The following is a 19593-nucleotide window of genomic DNA, read 5'->3' on the forward strand; positions in this document are numbered from 1 at the left end:
GGTGGGATCATTAGAAGAGTAGGTCTCTTCGCATTTCTTGTTTGGTAATTTGATGAGTTTATTGGAAGAGTAGGTTCTATAGTATTGTTATGATTTGATTTACTCTTTTAGTTTGGTTTTTTTTCATTTTGAATTTCCTTAGTTCAATGTAAGTGTGGATTAATGTTGCTTAATTTTTTTGTTTTTTCTAGGTACACAGCCATTAGTGGTGACAATGTTTGGGGTAGTGGACTTCTAGATTCTCTATGATGAGATATAAAGTGTTGGTTCATTCTACAATTATCTAGGTTCATTAAGCAACGTTTCAGTTTTCTTGGTCTTAGGTGCACGCCACCTTTCATCAATTATGAACTACAGTGGAACTCAAGTGATGGGCATTTACATGGTTTATTGGTTGTCACTTTAGTGTTACTTGCAAAGACATCAGGACAGTTATGGCAATATGTTAGCATTAGTCTCTTGGTATTGTCTTTTCTGCGATCCCTTAACATTGTCTTTTCAGCTAAAAAACTGTTAGAAAATTAGACTAACTCATCACAGTTGAAATAAGAAAAAGACTGAATTACAAAAAAAAGAGCAAAAAAACAAAGAGGCCAAGTTACTTCTATTTTGAATTCCGAATCATTTTGAAATTTAATGGAACTTTGTGATTTGGATCTATTTAAAATTGTGAAAAATTCAAGACCCTGTACATGAAAATTTATTAGAAAGCTGTCGGTTTTTGTAAAATTTAAAGAAAAGTCAATTTGTTGTACCTATTAATTTAATCCATTAATTTTGAGTTACAAACTGGGCAGCTAACACATATATCGGGTTGAATTTATCCGCACCTACTTCAGTAATTCATGGGCAATCAATGCCGGACTTTTATCTTGATCTGCAGTCGTCTGTGACAGTCAAATGACCTGAACTCTATTCAGGTTTTCCCTGGCGTGTCAGTTGGAAATGCATTCAAGTCATCTGCAATGTGCTTATTTTGAACGACGTTACAGAGAACTGGAATCACGAAACTCAAATAGTAGAGAGTAATAGTTACAAGTTTGCCCTTGGCTGCCCCTGTCTGAAGTTAGTTTAACCCAATTCACAGAATACATGGAATCTGAAGTTTTCTTGAAATTATCATAGCTGCTAGAGGCCTAGAAGTTGCAGAAATGATTTCTGGTGACAAAAGGCATTGTAAGGATGTTAGCTATGAAGTCTATGAGGGAAGTAATTCTCTGTTATCATCATCTTCGTCATCTTCAAATGAAGAGTTTGGGAATGTGGTTATGCTTATGAATATGGCTTATAATGGTGAGAAGGTCACGCAGAAAACCATTTGCCAGGATGGGTTCTCTCGCTCATCTCTTGGGTTTGCTCTTCAACAGAACATCTGGGCATGGTTTGAACCGACAGGTCTCCCTCCAGGTATCAATGTTCATGTGTAGAATCGTGGAGAATCTACAATTGATCATTGAATCTGTTGATAATCTATGTATCCTCTGGTGTCAAAAAGTGGTTACCTGAAACGGAGCTTATCCGATACATCGGAGATCACTCTGACATTAGAAAGTGAAACCATTGAGCTTGTGGCAAACTTTTGTTATGGGTCAGCATCTATATGGATCCCTTCAATGTTACAGCCTTGAGATGCGCAGCAGAGTTTTTAGAAATGACTGAAGAGTATGGCAGAGGAAACCTTTGCGAAAGAACTGATCTTTATCTTACTCAGGTTGTTCTGCAAAGTTGGGAAGATACCTTAGCTGTTCTTCAGAAATGCTTAGGTTTTCTTCCCTTGGCATATGAAGCTCAAATTGTCAGTAGATGTGTTGAATCTCTAGCCCACATGGCTTGCATGGAAGTTCTTGATCCTAAACAGAGAAAAGTAATGTCAGCACATTCCCATGTTTAAAGTGATATCAGTGGCAGTTTAAGGCAAACAACAAACAGAGAATGGTGGATAAAGGATCTTCTTGCACTGCCTTCGGAACTTTTTGAGAGGATTGTTATTTCTGTCAGGGAATGGAAGAAATGATTACTGGGGAAGTAATAGTTCAATATGGTATAAAATAGATTTTTTTTAAGAAAAGACAGCAAATTGCAGATGATAACATCCCGATTTTATCTTGAAACCAGGATTATTTTATTTTGAAATCAGGATTTTTTTTTGGCGCAGCTGATTTTTAAAATATTTCTATGGTATCTCAATTTTGCCATGTTTAATTATTGTTTTACCGATATTTTGCTGATTTTTAAATTTTTGGTTTTCCGAACCTTACGATTTTATCCCGATGGCGATATTCACAACATTACTATAAATAGAACACCATAGAAAGATAAAAGCCTTAAAAAGTTATTAGGATGTGTTATTAGACTGCTTCCTGTGCAAACATCTTCTATACCTCTTGATTTTCGGTTCTCTTTGCTTCACAAATCTTTAGGCTGCAACCTTAGCAGCGAATACAAAACTCTATTGGAAGCTAAACCACACGACATAGAAAAGCGTGGAAGCTAAACCACGACATAGAGAAGCGTGGTGGCGAGGATGGTCATGATCTGCAGCGACTGAATAACTCTAGCCATCAAAAACAGAAGGTCAACTAATGTCTGGATGACGCTAGGATAACAGAGTCGCAAATAATTAGGTGACAGAGCCACCACGTGTCACATATTTAGTGGAACGAGAAGGACAAAAATGCAGTTCAGCTATTAGCTGTGGTGAACAGTGTCGGCTCACCCAAGCCCGCAGACAAAACCCTTTTGGCCTAATTAAGTATATAAAAAATAAATAAATATAAATATATATATATATATATATATATAATTTATCTGGATTGCAGATTTTTAGAGTGTCTCAGAATTAGCTGGACAACAATGACCTTGCTGCTGTATATCAAATTCCTAGATATTTCAAAGATGCCTATAATCTACCATCAGGATAAAGATGCCCATAAAAACATCCACATTACTTTGCTGTCAGCCAAATTCCCAGATATTTCAAAGATGCCTATAATCTACAAACAAAAAAAAAATGCCCATAAAAACATCTATATTACTTTGCTGAATTAAAGTACTCACAAATTTGGTAGTGAGCTCTAATCTTTTGCTAGTTGAACTCTAACTGCTCCTTCCTCCAGCACAGTCAGAAAAGATCTCGAACTCTAATTGCTCCTCTGCTCCTCCAGCACAGTCAGAAAAGATCTCGAACTCCAATTACTCCTCTGCTCCTCCAGCACAGTCAGAAAAGATGAGAGATCATGCCCTCCTCCCATTAGTCTCCGCTCCTCCTGAAAACCGTCCCTCTTGAGTTTCAATTCTTAATCTTTTGCTGTTTTCATCTATTTGATTTAAATACACATCGAACTTTGCTTTTGCCATAAACATATAACCTGCTATTTTCGTTTGTAGAAAAAGTGTGAAGTTTCCCGCTTCCCTAAAATTCGTAATAGCAACTTTCTTGGATTTTAAACATATAAAGCCAAAAAAAATCCGAAAAAAACAAAACATCACCGATTTTAAATTAATTTGTTTTAGTAAATATATTTTCCAATCCCTGCTATTAGCAAAAAAACCACCACCAATGTACACCACACAAATTTACTAAAATACCACCCATAAATATGTCTTTTAAATTTTCCAATAAAAGATTTTGAAAACATCCCATAAATTTTGTGCAACTCAGGAATCGATTGGTGGTGTTCTCTGTCCAAGAAAAACGAAAAAGCAATTAGCTATATGTAAATAATTTCATCACAGTTGAACACCCACTACAGGTGGTACCAAGGGCTTCATCACAGTTGAACCCCATTATAGGTGGTACCACCATTGTAAATGGATTTTAAATACCAAAATTTGAACCCCATTATAGGTGGTACCACCATTGTAAATGGATTTTAAATACCAAAATTCTAGAGGCAGGAGTTAGTAATGGGATTTATTTTCATATAATTTTAAATACCAAAATTCTAGAGGCAGGAGTTAGTAATGGGATTTATTTTCATATAGCTTATATCCTCTTACACTAAGGGAGGGGTTCCAGAAATATGAACACAAATAGAACTATTAAAACTTACCATTTTTTTTACTTGTATAAATACCCACATGCTTGCTATATTGTGATTTCTTGCATTGTTGCTATTGTACCCATATCAATATCAAGATCAAGATCAAGGATGCGAGGGAACAAGATAAGCAAACCAGCAAATTATAGAATTTCAGTAACAAGCCAATGAAAACAAAAAACAGAGCACAGTACACAAGCTGCTGCTCTGGTAAGGAACTTTAATCATTTCACTGTGATAAATACTGAAACCTCGGGTAAATAGTGATCACCGGCATATGAGCTCACAATCAAGTCTTTTTATTTGCTCAAAGGAGGTTTTAGGTATAACTTTCCCAAGTTTTAGGGGTAAACAGTCTGGATTGGAGCAGGTTGTTTCTGCTTCTTGTTCTTGATTGTATGAATACTTGGGCTATACAGAAAGGAAGAGCGGTTCTGTCTTTGAGGATGAAAGGGTGTCAGCAGAATTCGTTGAGGTGGAGAAAGGCCACGAATAATCATGTATGATTTTGGTAGGCCTTTTACCTGCTGTGTTTCCATTATAGGTCTACCATTTGCCAGGATGGGTTCTCTCGCTCATCTCTTGGGTTTGCTCTTCAACAGAACATCTGGGCATGGTTTGAACCGACAGGTCTCCCTCCAGGTATCAATGTTCATGTGTAGAATCGTGGAGAATCTACAATTGATCATTGAATCTGTTGATAATCTATGTATCCTCTGGTGTCAAAAAGTGGTTACCTGAAACGGAGCTTATCCGATACATCGGAGATCACTCTGACATTAGAAAGTGAAACCATTGAGCTTGTGGCAAACTTTTGTTATGGGTCAGCATCTATATGGATCCCTTCAATGTTACAGCCTTGAGATGTGCAGCAGAGTTTTTAGAAATGACTGAAGAGTATGGCAGAGGAAACCTTTGCGAAAGAACTGATCTTTATCTTACTCAGGTTGTTCTGCAAAGTTGGGAAGATACCTTAGCTGTTCTTCAGAAATGCTTAGGTTTGCTTCCCTTGGCATATGAAGCTCAAATTGTCAGTAGATGTGTTGAATCTCTAGCCCACATGGCTTGCATGGAAGTTCTTGATCCTAAACAGAGAAAAGTAATGTCAGCACATTCCCATGTTTAAAGTGATATCAGTGGCAGTTTAAGGCAAACAACAAACAGAGAATGGTGGATAAAGGATCTTCTTGCACTGCCTTCGGAACTTTTTGAGAGGATTGTTATTTCTGTCAGGGAATGGAAGAAATGATTACTGGGGAAGTAATAGTTCAATATGGTATAAAATAGATTTTTTTTAAGAAAAGACAGCAAATTGCAGATGATAACATCCCGATTTTATCTTGAAACCAGGATTATTTTATTTTGAAATCAGGATTTTTTTTTGGCGCAGCTGATTTTTTAAAATATTTCTATGGTATCTCAATTTTGCCATGTTTAATTATTTTTTTACCGATATTTTGCTGATTTTTAAATTTTTTGTTTTCCGAACCTTACGATTTTATCCCGATGGCGATATTCACAACATTACTATAAATAGAACACCATAGAAAGATAAAAGCCTTAAAAAGTTATTAGGATGTGTTATTAGACTGCTTCCTGTGCAAACATCTTCTATACCTCTTGATTTTCGGTTCTCTTTGCTTCACAAATCTTTAGGCTGCAACCTTAGCAGCGAATACAAAACTCTATTGGAAGCTAAACCACACGACATAGAAAAGCGTGGAAGCTAAACCACGACATAGAGAAGCGTGGTGGCGAGGATGGTCACGATCTGCAGCGACTGAATAACTCTAGCCATCAAAAACAGAATGTCAACTAATGTCTGGATGATGCTAGGATAACAGAGTCGCAAATAATTAGGTGACAGAGCCACCACGTGTCACATATTTAGTGGACCGAGAAGGACAAAAATGCAGTTCAGCTATTAGCTGTGGTGAACAGTGTCGGCTCACCCAAGCCCGCAGACAAAACCCTTTTGGCCTAATTAAGTATATAAATAAATAAATAAGTATATATATATATATATAATATATATATATCTATATATATATATATATATATATATATATATATATATATATATATCTGGATTGCAGATTTTAGAGTGTCTCAGAATTAGCTGGACAACAATGACCTTGCTGCTGTATATCAAATTCCTAGATATTTCAAAGATGCCTATAATCTACCATCAGGATAAAGATGCCCATAAAAACATCCACATTACTTTGCTGTCGGCCAAATTCCCAGATATTTCAAAGATGCCTATAATCTACAAACAAAATAAAAATGCCCATAAAAACATCTATATTACTTTGCTGAATTAAAGTACTCACCAAATTTGGTAGTGAGCTCTGATCTTTTGCTAGTTGAACTCTAACTGCTCCTTCTTCCTCCAGCACAGTCAGAAAAGATCTCGAACTCTAATTGCTCCTCTGCTCCTCCAGCACAGTCAGAAAAGATCTCGAACTCCAATTACTCCTCTGCTCCTCCAGCACAGTCAGAAAAGATGAGAGATCATGCCCTCCTCCCATTAGTCTCCGCTCCTCCTGAAAACCGTCCCTCTTGAGTTTCAATTCTTAATCTTTTGCTGTTTTCATCTATTTGATTTAAATACACATCGAACTTTGCTTTTGCCATAAACATATAACCTGCTATTTTCGTTTGTAGAAAAAGTGTGAAGTTTCCCGCTTCCCTAAAATTCGTAATAGCAACTTTCTTGGATTTTAAACATATAAAGCCAAAAAAATCCGAAAAAAACAAAACATCACCGATTTTAAATTAATTTGTTTTAGTAAATATATTTTCCAATCCCTGCTATTAGCAAAAAAACCACCACCAATGTACACCACACAAATTTACTAAAATACCACCCATAAATATGTCTTTTAAATTTTCCAATAAAAGATTTTGAAAACATCCCATAAATTTTGTGCAACTCAGGAATCGATTGGTGGTGTTCTCTGTCCAAGAAAAACGAAAAAGCAATTAGCTATATGTAAATAATTTCATCACAGTTGAACACCCACTACAGGTGGTACCAAGGGCTTCATCACAGTTGAACCCCATTATAGGTGGTACCACCATTGTAAATGGATTTTAAATACCAAAATTTGAACCCCCATTATAAATACCAAAATTTGAACCCCATTATAGGTGGTACCACCATTGTAAATGGATTTTAAATACCAAAATTCTAGAGGCAGGAGTTAGTAATGGGATTTATTTTCATATAATTTTAAATACCAAAATTCTAGAGGCAGGAGTTAGTAATGGGATTTATTTTCATATAGCTTATATCCTCTTACACTAAGGGAGGGGTTCCAGAAATATGAACACAAATAGAACTATTAAAACTTACCATTTTTTTTTACTTGTATAAATACCCACATGCTTGCTATATTGTGATTTCTTGCATTGTTGCTATTGTACCCATATCAATATCAAGATCAAGATCAAGGATGCGAGGGAACAAGATAAGCAAACCAACAAATTATAGAATTTCAGTAACAAGCCAATGAAAACAAAAAACAGAGCACAGTACACAAGCTGCTGCTCTGGTAAGGAACTTTAATCATTTCACTGTGATAAATACTGAAACCTCGGGTAAATAGTGATCACCGGCATATGAGCTCACAATCAAGTCTTTTTATTTGCTCAAAGGAGGTTTTAGGTATAACTTTCCCAAGTTTTAGAGGGTAAACAGTCTGGATTGGAGCAGGTTGTTTCTGCTTCTGTTCTTGATTGTATGAATACTTGGGCTATACAGAAAGGAAGAGCGGTTCTGTCTTTGAGGATGAAAGGGTGTCAGCAGAATTCGTTGAGGTGGAGAAAGGCCACGAATAATCATGTATGATTTTGGTAGGCCTTTTACCTGCTGTGTTTCCATTATAGGTCTACCACGAGGCATCTCCAGCTGATAGAATGGCACTATCCGCTGACCCCGTCTTTTGTCTCTTTCATGTTGTCTGGGGAGAGCACTATTAAACTGGTGGATCGTTTCAGATAAGCAAGGTGCTCACAGTTGTGCAGATCAATTTTCTTGGGCTCTCAGTGGAAGGCTGACAACCTGTGATAGAAGTAACATCAGTGTAATGGCATACCTTATTGTCTAGCAGTGACAAAGACATGGGTTCTCTGCATTTATATGTGGGTGACAGCGGCCTCTGCATTTATAGTGGGTGACTTCCAGTTCTCACAGAAATCTGCAATTAGACAGCACTGCAGGAATAAACCCGTCAATTGCAGAAAGTGCAAGTCAAGTACCTGAAGAAGCTTAATATTTCTAATCTCAGAAGTAATTTTACCTCTATAGCAATTCCCCAAGTCTGAGTAAAGATAGTTTGGCCAAGCTCCCTATTGCATAATTGCAGGAGGAATGTTGCCACTAAACCCTTTGCTTCTCAAATCAACAACATCAAGATTTCTGCATGACCTAATACTAGCAGGAATACTGCCTGTTAAATATTTTGCAGAGACAGAGACTTTCTGCACACCGTCACCGAAAGCTTATTCTGAGAAACTTCAAAGTATTTCAAGCTGGAAAGACATAAAATATCAGGAAGAAGGCACCCAGTAAAAAAATTATCATATACAGGCAAGAATTCGAGATTTCTCAAACTGAGAATCCTGAAGGCAGAAACCCATAGAACAAAATACTACCCACAGAACAAAAACTGCAAGTTTTCGCAGTCCCGTAGTTCGTCAGGCGAAAATTCCATCGAACCAGGCAGATATTAATTAGCTTCTTTGTTTGACAAAAACCGAGAAGCAATGAAAAATATTGACCAGGGAAGCTCGTATTTTAGGCCACACAGTTTTCATGGTTGTAATTGTTCTTCATGAAATAGATCCGGCAATGCCCTGTCGTGATGGTAATTAGAAGAGAAATAATAACAATTTAAATATAGCAGCTCTCCACTCTAAGCTCTGAGACCTGGGGCAGAGGACATCAAAAGACATTTCATTTTATCATTTTATGCATTTCCTTTCTTGATTCTAAGCTAATATAATGTTATCTAAAATTATTGGTAATAACAACGGTTTATTAGTTTAAATGGTTTTAATGTAAAGGGATGACATGGTATTAAGGGGGGGTTTTTGGCTATGATAGTTTGATCAATACGGTGAGTGGATGAGCCTTATAGTGAGCCATATGGCAATTTGGTGGGATCATTAGAAGAGTAGGTCTCTTCGCATTTCTTGTTTGGTAATTTGATGAGTTTATTGGAAGAGTAGGTTCTATAGTATTGTTATGATTTGATTTACTCTTTAAGTTTGGTTTTTTTTTTTTTCATTTGAATTTCCTTAGTTCAATGTAATGTGGATTAATGTTGCTTAATTTTTTTGTTTTTCTAGGTACACAGCATTAGTGGTGACAATGTTTGGGGTATGGACTTCTAGATTCTCTATGATGAGATATAAAGTGTTGGTTCATTCTACAATTATCTAGGTTCATTAAGCAACGTTTCAGTTTTCTTGGTCTTAGGTGCACGCCACCTTTCATCAATTATGAACTACAGTGGAACTCAAGTGATGGGCATTTACATGTTTATTGGTTGTCACTTTAGTGTTACTTGCAAAGACATCAGGACAGTTATGGCAATATGTTAGCATTAGTCTCTTGGTATTGTCTTTTCTGCGATCCCTTAACATTGTCTTTTCAGCTAAAAAACTGTTAGAAAATTAGACTAACTCATCACAGTTGAAATAAGAAAAAGACTGAATTACAAAAAAAAGAGCAAAAAAACAAAAAGAGGCCAAGTTACTTCTATTTTGAATTCCGAATCATTTTGAAATTTAATGGAACTTTGTGATTTGGATCTATTTAAAATTGTGAAAAATTCAAGACCCTGTACATGAAAATTTATTAGAAAGCTGTCGGTATTTGTAAAATTTAAAGAAAGTCAATTTGTTGTACCTATTAATTTAATCCATTAATTTTGATTACAAACTGGGCAGCTAACACATATATCGGGTTGAATTTATCCGCACCTACTTCAGTAATTCATGGGCAATCAATGCCGACTTTTATCTTGATCTGCAGTCGTCTGTGACAGTCAAATGACCTGAACTCTATTCAGGTTTTCCCTGGCGTGTCAGTTGGAAATGCATTCAAGTCATCTGCAATGTGCTTATTTTGAACGACGTTACAGAGAACTGGAATCACGAAACTCAAATAGTAGAGAGTAATAGTTACAAGTTTGCCCTTGGCTGCCCCTGTCTGAAGTTAGTTTAACCCAATTCACAGAATACATGGAATCTGAAGTTTTCTTGAAATTATCATAGCTGCTAGAGGCCTAGAAGTTGCAGAAATGATTTCTGGTGACAAAAGGCATTGTAAGGATGTTAGCTATGAAGTCTATGAGGGAAGTAATTCTCTGTTATCATCATCTTCGTCATCTTCAAATGAAGAGTTTGGGAATGTGGTTATGCTTATGAATATGGCTTATAATGGTGAGAAGGTCACGCAGAAAACCATTTGCCAGGATGGGTTGTCTCGCTCATCTCTTGGGTTTGCTCTTCAACAGAACATCTGGGCATGGTTTGAACCGACAGGTCTCCCTCCAGGTATCAATGTTCATGTGTAGAATCGTGGAGAATCTACAATTGATCATTGAATCTGTTGATAATCTATGTATCCTCTGGTGTCAAAAAGTGGTTACCTGAAACGGAGCTTATCCGATACATCGGAGATCACTCTGACATTAGAAAGTGAAACCATTGAGCTTGTGGCAAACTTTTGTTATGGGTCAGCATCTATATGGATCCCTTCAATGTTACAGCCTTGAGATGCGCAGCAGAGTTTTTAGAAATGACTGAAGAGTATGGCAGAGGAAACCTTTGCGAAAGAACTGATCTTTATCTTACTCAGGTTGTTCTGCAAAGTTGGGAAGATACCTTAGCTGTTCTTCAGAAATGCTTAGGTTTTCTTCCCTTGGCATATGAAGCTCAAATTGTCAGTAGATGTGTTGAATCTCTAGCCCACATGGCTTGCATGGAAGTTCTTGATCCTAAACAGAGAAAAGTAATGTCAGCACATTCCCATGTTTAAAGTGATATCAGTGGCAGTTTAAGGCAAACAACAAACAGAGAATGGTGGATAAAGGATCTTCTTGCACTGCCTTCGGAACTTTTTGAGAGGATTGTTATTTCTGTCAGGGAATGGAAGAAATGATTACTGGGGAAGTAATAGTTCAATATGGTATAAAATAGATTTTTTTTAAGAAAAGACAGCAAATTGCAGATGATAACATCCCGATTTTATCTTGAAACCAGGATTATTTTATTTTGAAATCAGGATTTTTTTTTGGCGCAGCTGATTTTTTAAAATATTTCTATGGTATCTCAATTTTGCCATGTTTAATTATTGTTTTACCGATATTTTGCTGATTTTTAAATTTTTGGTTTTCCGAACCTTACGATTTTATCCCGATGGCGATATTCACAACATTACTATAAATAGAACACCATAGAAAGATAAAAGCCTTAAAAAGTTATTAGGATGTGTTATTAGACTGCTTCCTGTGCAAACATCTTCTATACCTCTTGATTTTCGGTTCTCTTTGCTTCACAAATCTTTAGGCTGCAACCTTAGCAGCGAATACAAAACTCTATTGGAAGCTAAACCACACGACATAGAAAAGCGTGGAAGCTAAACCACGACATAGAGAAGCGTGGTGGCGAGGATGGTCATGATCTGCAGCGACTGAATAACTCTAGCCATCAAAAACAGAAGGTCAACTAATGTCTGGATGATGCTAGGATAACAGAGTCGCAAATAATTAGGTGACAGAGCCACCACGTGTCACATATTTAGTGGACCGAGAAGGACAAAAATGCAGTTCAGCTATTAGCTGTGGTGAACAGTGTCGGCTCACCCAAGCCCGCAGACAAAACCCTTTTGGCCTAATTAAGTATATAAATAAATAAATAAATAAATAAATATATATATATATATATATATATAATTTATCTGGATTGCAGATTTTTAGAGTGTCTCAGAATTAGCTGGACAACAATGACCTTGCTGCTGTATATCAAATTCCTAGATATTTCAAAGATGCCTATAATCTACCATCAGGATAAAGATGCCCATAAAAACATCCACATTACTTTGCTGTCAGCCAAATTCCCAGATATTTCAAAGATGCCTATAATCTACAAACAAAATAAAAATGCCCATAAAAACATCTATATTACTTTGCTGAATTAAAGTACTCACCAAATTTGGTAGTGAGCTCTAATCTTTTGCTAGTTGAACTCTAACTGCTCCTTCCTCCAGCACAGTCAGAAAAGATCTCGAACTCTAATTGCTCCTCTGCTCCTCCAGCACAGTCAGAAAAGATCTCGAACTCCAATTACTCCTCTGCTCCTCCAGCACAGTCAGAAAAGATGAGAGATCATGCCCTCCTCCCATTAGTCTCCGCTCCTCCTGAAAACCGTCCCTCTTGAGTTTCAATTCTTAATCTTTTGCTGTTTTCATCTATTTGATTTAAATACACATCGAACTTTGCTTTTGCCATAAACATATAACCTGCTATTTTCGTTTGTAGAAAAAGTGTGAAGTTTCCCGCTTCCCTAAAATTCGTAATAGCAACTTTCTTGGATTTTAAACATATAAAGCCAAAAAAAATCCGAAAAAAACAAAACATCACCGATTTTAAATTAATTTGTTTTAGTAAATATATTTTCCAATCCCTGCTATTAGCAAAAAAACCACCACCAATGTACACCACACAAATTTACTAAAATACCACCCATAAATATGTCTTTTAAATTTTCCAATAAAAGATTTTGAAAACATCCCATAAATTTTGTGCAACTCAGGAATCGATTGGTGGTGTTCTCTGTCCAAGAAAAACGAAAAAGCAATTAGCTATATGTAAATAATTTCATCACAGTTGAACACCCACTACAGGTGGTACCAAGGGCTTCATCACAGTTGAACCCCATTATAGGTGGTACCACCATTGTAAATGGATTTTAAATACCAAAATTTGAATCCCCATTATAAATACCAAAATTTGAACCCCATTATAGGTGGTACCACCATTGTAAATGGATTTTAAATACCAAAATTCTAGAGGCAGGAGTTAGTAATGGGATTTATTTTCATATAATTTTAAATACCAAAATTCTAGAGGCAGGAGTTAGTAATGGGATTTATTTTCATATAGCTTATATCCTCTTACACTAAGGGAGGGGTTCCAGAAATATGAACACAAATAGAACTATTAAAACTTACCATTTTTTTTACTTGTATAAATACCCACATGCTTGCTATATTGTGATTTCTTGCATTGTTGCTATTGTACCCATATCAATATCAAGATCAAGATCAAGGATGCGAGGGAACAAGATAAGCAAACCAGCAAATTATAGAATTTCAGTAACAAGCCAATGAAAACAAAAAACAGAGCACAGTACACAAGCTGCTGCTCTGGTAAGGAACTTTAATCATTTCACTGTGATAAATACTGAAACCTCGGGTAAATAGTGATCACCGGCATATGAGCTCACAATCAAGTCTTTTTATTTGCTCAAAGGAGGTTTTAGGTATAACTTTCCCAAGTTTTAGAGGGTAAACAGTCTGGATTGGAGCAGGTTGTTTCTGCTTCTTGTTCTTGATTGTATGAATACTTGGGCTATACAGAAAGGAAGAGCGGTTCTGTCTTTGAGGATGAAAGGGTGTCAGCAGAATTCGTTGAGGTGGATAAAGGCCACGAATAATCATGTATGATTTTGGTAGGCCTTTTACCTGCTGTGTTTCCATTATAGGTCTACCATTTGCCAGGATGGGTTCTCTCGCTCATCTCTTGGGTTTGCTCTTCAACAGAACATCTGGGCATGGTTTGAACCGACAGGTCTCCCTCCAGGTATCAATGTTCATGTGTAGAATCGTGGAGAATCTACAATTGATCATTGAATCTGTTGATAATCTATGTATCCTCTGGTGTCAAAAAGTGGTTACCTGAAACGGAGCTTATCCGATACATCGGAGATCACTCTGACATTAGAAAGTGAAACCATTGAGCTTGTGGCAAACTTTTGTTATGGGTCAGCATCTATATGGATCCCTTCAATGTTACAGCCTTGAGATGTGCAGCAGAGTTTTTAGAAATGACTGAAGAGTATGGCAGAGGAAACCTTTGCGAAAGAACTGATCTTTATCTTACTCAGGTTGTTCTGCAAAGTTGGGAAGATACCTTAGCTGTTCTTCAGAAATGCTTAGGTTTGCTTCCCTTGGCATATGAAGCTCAAATTGTCAGTAGATGTGTTGAATCTCTAGCCCACATGGCTTGCATGGAAGTTCTTGATCCTAAACAGAGAAAAGTAATGTCAGCACATTCCCATGTTTAAAGTGATATCAGTGGCAGTTTAAGGCAAACAACAAACAGAGAATGGTGGATAAAGGATCTTCTTGCACTGCCTTCGGAACTTTTTGAGAGGATTGTTATTTCTGTCAGGGAATGGAAGAAATGATTACTGGGGAAGTAATAGTTCAATATGGTATAAAATAGATTTTTTTTAAGAAAAGACAGCAAATTGCAGATGATAACATCCCGATTTTATCTTGAAACCAGGATTATTTTATTTTGAAATCAGGATTTTTTTTTGGCGCAGCTGATTTTTTAAAATATTTCTATGGTATCTCAATTTTGCCATGTTTAATTATTTTTTTACCGATATTTTGCTGATTTTTAAATTTTTTGTTTTCCGAACCTTACGATTTTATCCCGATGGCGATATTCACAACATTACTATAAATAGAACACCATAGAAAGATAAAAGCCTTAAAAAGTTATTAGGATGTGTTATTAGACTGCTTCCTGTGCAAACATCTTCTATACCTCTTGATTTTCGGTTCTCTTTGCTTCACAAATCTTTAGGCTGCAACCTTAGCAGCGAATACAAAACTCTATTGGAAGCTAAACCACACGACATAGAAAAGCGTGGAAGCTAAACCACGACATAGAGAAGCGTGGTGGCGAGGATGGTCACGATCTGCAGCGACTGAATAACTCTAGCCATCAAAAACAGAATGTCAACTAATGTCTGGATGATGCTAGGATAACAGAGTCGCAAATAATTAGGTGACAGAGCCACCACGTGTCACATATTTAGTGGACCGAGAAGGACAAAAATGCAGTTCAGCTATTAGCTGTGGTGAACAGTGTCGGCTCACCCAAGCCCGCAGACAAAACCCTTTTGGCCTAATTAAGTATATAAATAAATAAATAAGTATATATATATATATATATATATATATATATATATATATATATATATATATATATATATATAATTTATCTGGATTGCAGATTTTTAGAGTGTCTCAGAATTAGCTGGACAACAATGACCTTGCTGCTGTATATCAAATTCCTAGATATTTCAAAGATGCCTATAATCTACCATCAGGATAAAGATGCCCATAAAAACATCCACATTACTTTGCTGTCGGCCAAATTCCCAGATATTTCAAAGATGCCTATAATCTACAAACAAAATAAAAATGCCCATAAAAACATCTATATTACTTTGCTGAATTAAAGTACTCACCAAATTTGGTAGTGAGCTCTGATCTTTTGCTAGTTGAACTCTAACTGCTCCTTCTTCCTCCAGCACAGTCAGAAAAGATCTCGAACTCTAATTGCTCCTCTGCTCCTCCAGCACAGTCAGAAAAGATCTCGAACTCCAATTACTCCTCTGCTCCTCCAGCACAGTCAGAAAAGATGAGAGATCATGCCCTCCTCCCATTAGTCTCCGCTCCTCCTGAAAACCGTCCCTCTTGAGTTTCAATTCTTAATCTTTTGCTGTTTTCATCTATTTGATTTAAATACACATCGAACTTTGCTTTTGCCATAAACATATAACCTGCTATTTTCGTTTGTAGAAAAAGTGTGAAGTTTCCCGCTTCCCTAAAATTCGTAATAGCAACTTTCTTGGATTTTAAACATATAAAGCCAAAAAAAATCCGAAAAAAACAAAACATCACCGATTTTAAATTAATTTGTTTTAGTAAATATATTTTCCAATCCCTGCTATTAGCAAAAAAACCACCACCAATGTACACCACACAAATTTACTAAAATACCACCCATAAATATGTCTTTTAAATTTTCCAATAAAAGATTTTGAAAACATCCCATAAATTTTGTGCAACTCAGGAATCGATTGGTGGTGTTCTCTGTCCAAGAAAAACGAAAAAGCAATTAGCTATATGTAAATAATTTCATCACAGTTGAACACCCACTACAGGTGGTACCAAGGGCTTCATCACAGTTGAACCCCATTATAGGTGGTACCACCATTGTAAATGGATTTTAAATACCAAAATTTGAACCCCCATTATAAATACCAAAATTTGAACCCCATTATAGGTGGTACCACCATTGTAAATGGATTTTAAATACCAAAATTCTAGAGGCAGGAGTTAGTAATGGGATTTATTTTCATATAATTTTAAATACCAAAATTCTAGAGGCAGGAGTTAGTAATGGGATTTATTTTCATATAGCTTATATCCTCTTACACTAAGGGAGGGGTTCCAGAAATATGAACACAAATAGAACTATTAAAACTTACCATTTTTTTTACTTGTATAAATACCCACATGCTTGCTATATTGTGATTTCTTGCATTGTTGCTATTGTACCCATATCAATATCAAGATCAAGATCAAGGATGCGAGGGAACAAGATAAGCAAACCAGCAAATTATAGAATTTCAGTAACAAGCCAATGAAAACAAAAAACAGAGCACAGTACACAAGTTGCTGCTCTGGTAAGGAACTTTAATCATTTCACTGTGATAAATACTGAAACCTCGGGTAAATAGTGATCACCGGCATATGAGCTCACAATCAAGTCTTTTTATTTGCTCAAAGGAGGTTTTAGGTATAACTTTCCCAAGTTTTAGAGGGTAAACAGTCTGGATTGGAGCAGGTTGTTTCTGCTTCTTGTTCTTGATTGTATGAATACTTGGGCTATACAGAAAGGAAGAGCGGTTCTGTCTTTGAGGATGAAAGGGTGTCAGCAGAATTCGTTGAGGTGGAGAAAGGCCACGAATAATCATGTATGATTTTGGTAGGCCTTTTACCTGCTGTGTTTCCATTATAGGTCTACCACGAGGCATCTCCAGCTGATAGAATGGCACTATCCGCTGACCCCGTCTTTTGTCTCTTTCATGTTGTCTGGGGACAGCACTATTTAAACTGGTGGATCGTTTCAGATAAGCAAGGTGCTCACAGTTGTGCAGATCAAGTTTTCTTGGGCTCTCAGTGGAAGGCTTGACAACCTGTGATAGAAGTAACATCAGTGTAATGGCATACCTTATTGTCTAGCAGTGACAAAGACATGGGTTCTCTTGCATTTATATGTGGGTGACAGCGGCCTCTGCATTTATATGTGGGTGACTTCCAGTTCTCACAGAAATCTGCAATTAGACAGCACTGCAGGAATAGCACCCGTCAATTGCAGATAGTGCAAGTCAAGTACCTGAAGAAGCTTAATATTTCTAATCTCAGAAGTAATTTTACCCTCTATAGCAATTCCCCCAAGTCTGAGTAAAGATAGTTTGGCCAAGCTCCCTATTGCATAATTGCAGGAGGAATGTTGCCACTAAACCCTTTGCTTCTCAAATCAACAACATCAAGATTTCTGCATGACCTAATACTAGCAGGAATACTGCCTGTTAAATTATTTGCAGAGACAGAGACTTTCTGCACACCGTCACCGGAAAGCTTATTCTGAGAAACTTCAAAGTATTTCAAGCTGGAAAGACATAAAATATCAGGAAGAAGGCACCCAGTAAAAAAATTATCATATACAGGCAAGAATTCGAGATTTCTCAAACTGAGAATCCCTGAAGGCAGAAACCCATAGAACAAATTACTACCCACAGACAGAAACTGCAAGTTTTCGCAGTCCCGTAGTTCGTCAGGCGAAAATTCCATCGAACCAGGCAGATATTAATTAGCTGTCTTTGTTTGACAAAAACCGAGAAGCAATGAAAAATATTGACCAGGGTAGCTCGTATTTTAGGCCACACAGTTTCATGGTTGTAATTGTTCTTCATGAAATAGATCCGGCATTGCCCTGTCGTGATGGTAATTGAAGAGGAGAAATAATAACAATTTAAATATAGCAGCTCTCCACTCTAAGCTCTGAGACCTGGGGCAGAGGACATCAAAAGACATTTCATTTTATCATTTTATGCATTTCCTTTCTTGATTCTAAGCTAATATAATGTTATCTAAAATTATTGGTAATAACAACGGTTTATTATGTTAAATGGTTTTAATGTAAAGGGATGACATGGTATTAAGGGGGGGTTTTTGGCTTATGATAGTTTGATCAATACGGTGAGTGGATGAGCCTTATTAGTGAGCCATATGGCAATTTGGTGGGATCATTAGAAGAGTAGGTCTCTTCGCATTTCTTGTTTGGTAATTTGATGAGTTTATTGGAAGAGTAGGTTCTATAGTATTGTTATGATTTGATTTACTCTTTTAGTTTGGTTTTTTTTTCATTTTGAATTTCCTTAGTTCAATGTAAGTGTGGATTAATGTTGCTTAATTTTTTTGTTTTTCTAGGTACACAGCCATTAGTGGTGACAATGTTTGGGGTAGTGGACTTCTAGATTCTCTATGATGAGATATAAAGTGTTGGTTCATTCTACAATTATCTAGGTTCATTAAGCAACGTTTCAGTTTTCTTGGTCTTAGGTGCACGCCACCTTTCATCAATTATGAACTACAGTGGAACTCAAGTGATGGGCATTTACATGGTTTATTGGTTGTCACTTTAGTGTTACTTGCAAAGACATCAGGACAGTTATGGCAATATGTTAGCATTAGTCTCTTGGTATTGTCTTTTCTGCGATCCCTTAACATTGTCTTTTCAGCTAAAAAACTGTTAGAAAATTAGACTAACTCATCATAGTTGAAATAAGAAAAAGACTGAATTACAAAAAAAAGAGCAAAAAAACAAAGAGGCCAAGTTACTTCTATTTTGAATTCCGAATCATTTTGAAATTTAATGGAACTTTGTGATTTGGATCTATTTAAAATTGTGAAAAATTCAAGACCCTGTACATGAAAATTTATTAGAAAGCTGTCGGTTTTTGTAAAATTTAAAGAAAAGTCAATTTGTTGTACCTATTAATTTAATCCATTAATTTTGAGTTACAAACTGGGCAGCTAACACATATATCGGGTTGAATTTATCCGCACCTACTTCAGTAATTCATGGGCAATCAATGCCGGACTTTTATCTTGATCTGCAGTCGTCTGTGACAGTCAAATGACCTGAACTCTATTCAGGTTTTCCCTGGCGTGTCAGTTGGAAATGCATTCAAGTCATCTGCAATGTGCTTATTTTGAACGACGTTACAGAGAACTGGAATCACGAAACTCAAATAGTAGAGAGTAATAGTTACAAGTTTGCCCTTGGCTGCCCCTGTCTGAAGTTAGTTTAACCCAATTCACAGAATACATGGAATCTGAAGTTTTCTTGAAATTATCATAGCTGCTAGAGGCCTAGAAGTTGCAGAA

The 19593-nt window shown here is 36.5% G+C and overlaps 1 pseudogene; it reads left to right on the top strand.

Annotated features, from left to right (window-relative positions):
• Nucleotides 1-1151: 1151 nt before the first annotated feature.
• On the top strand, nucleotides 1152-2494 carry LOC149220046 (BTB/POZ domain-containing protein At5g48130-like; annotated as a pseudogene).
• Nucleotides 2495-19593: the final 17099 nt, after the last annotated feature.

The sequence above is a fragment of the Pinus tabuliformis genome, chromosome Q (assembly GCF_031772625.1).
Source record: "Pinus tabuliformis cultivar Carrire ecotype Pingquan chromosome Q, CPIR1, whole genome shotgun sequence".
NCBI classification, from domain to species: domain Eukaryota; kingdom Viridiplantae; phylum Streptophyta; class Pinopsida; order Pinales; family Pinaceae; genus Pinus; species Pinus tabuliformis.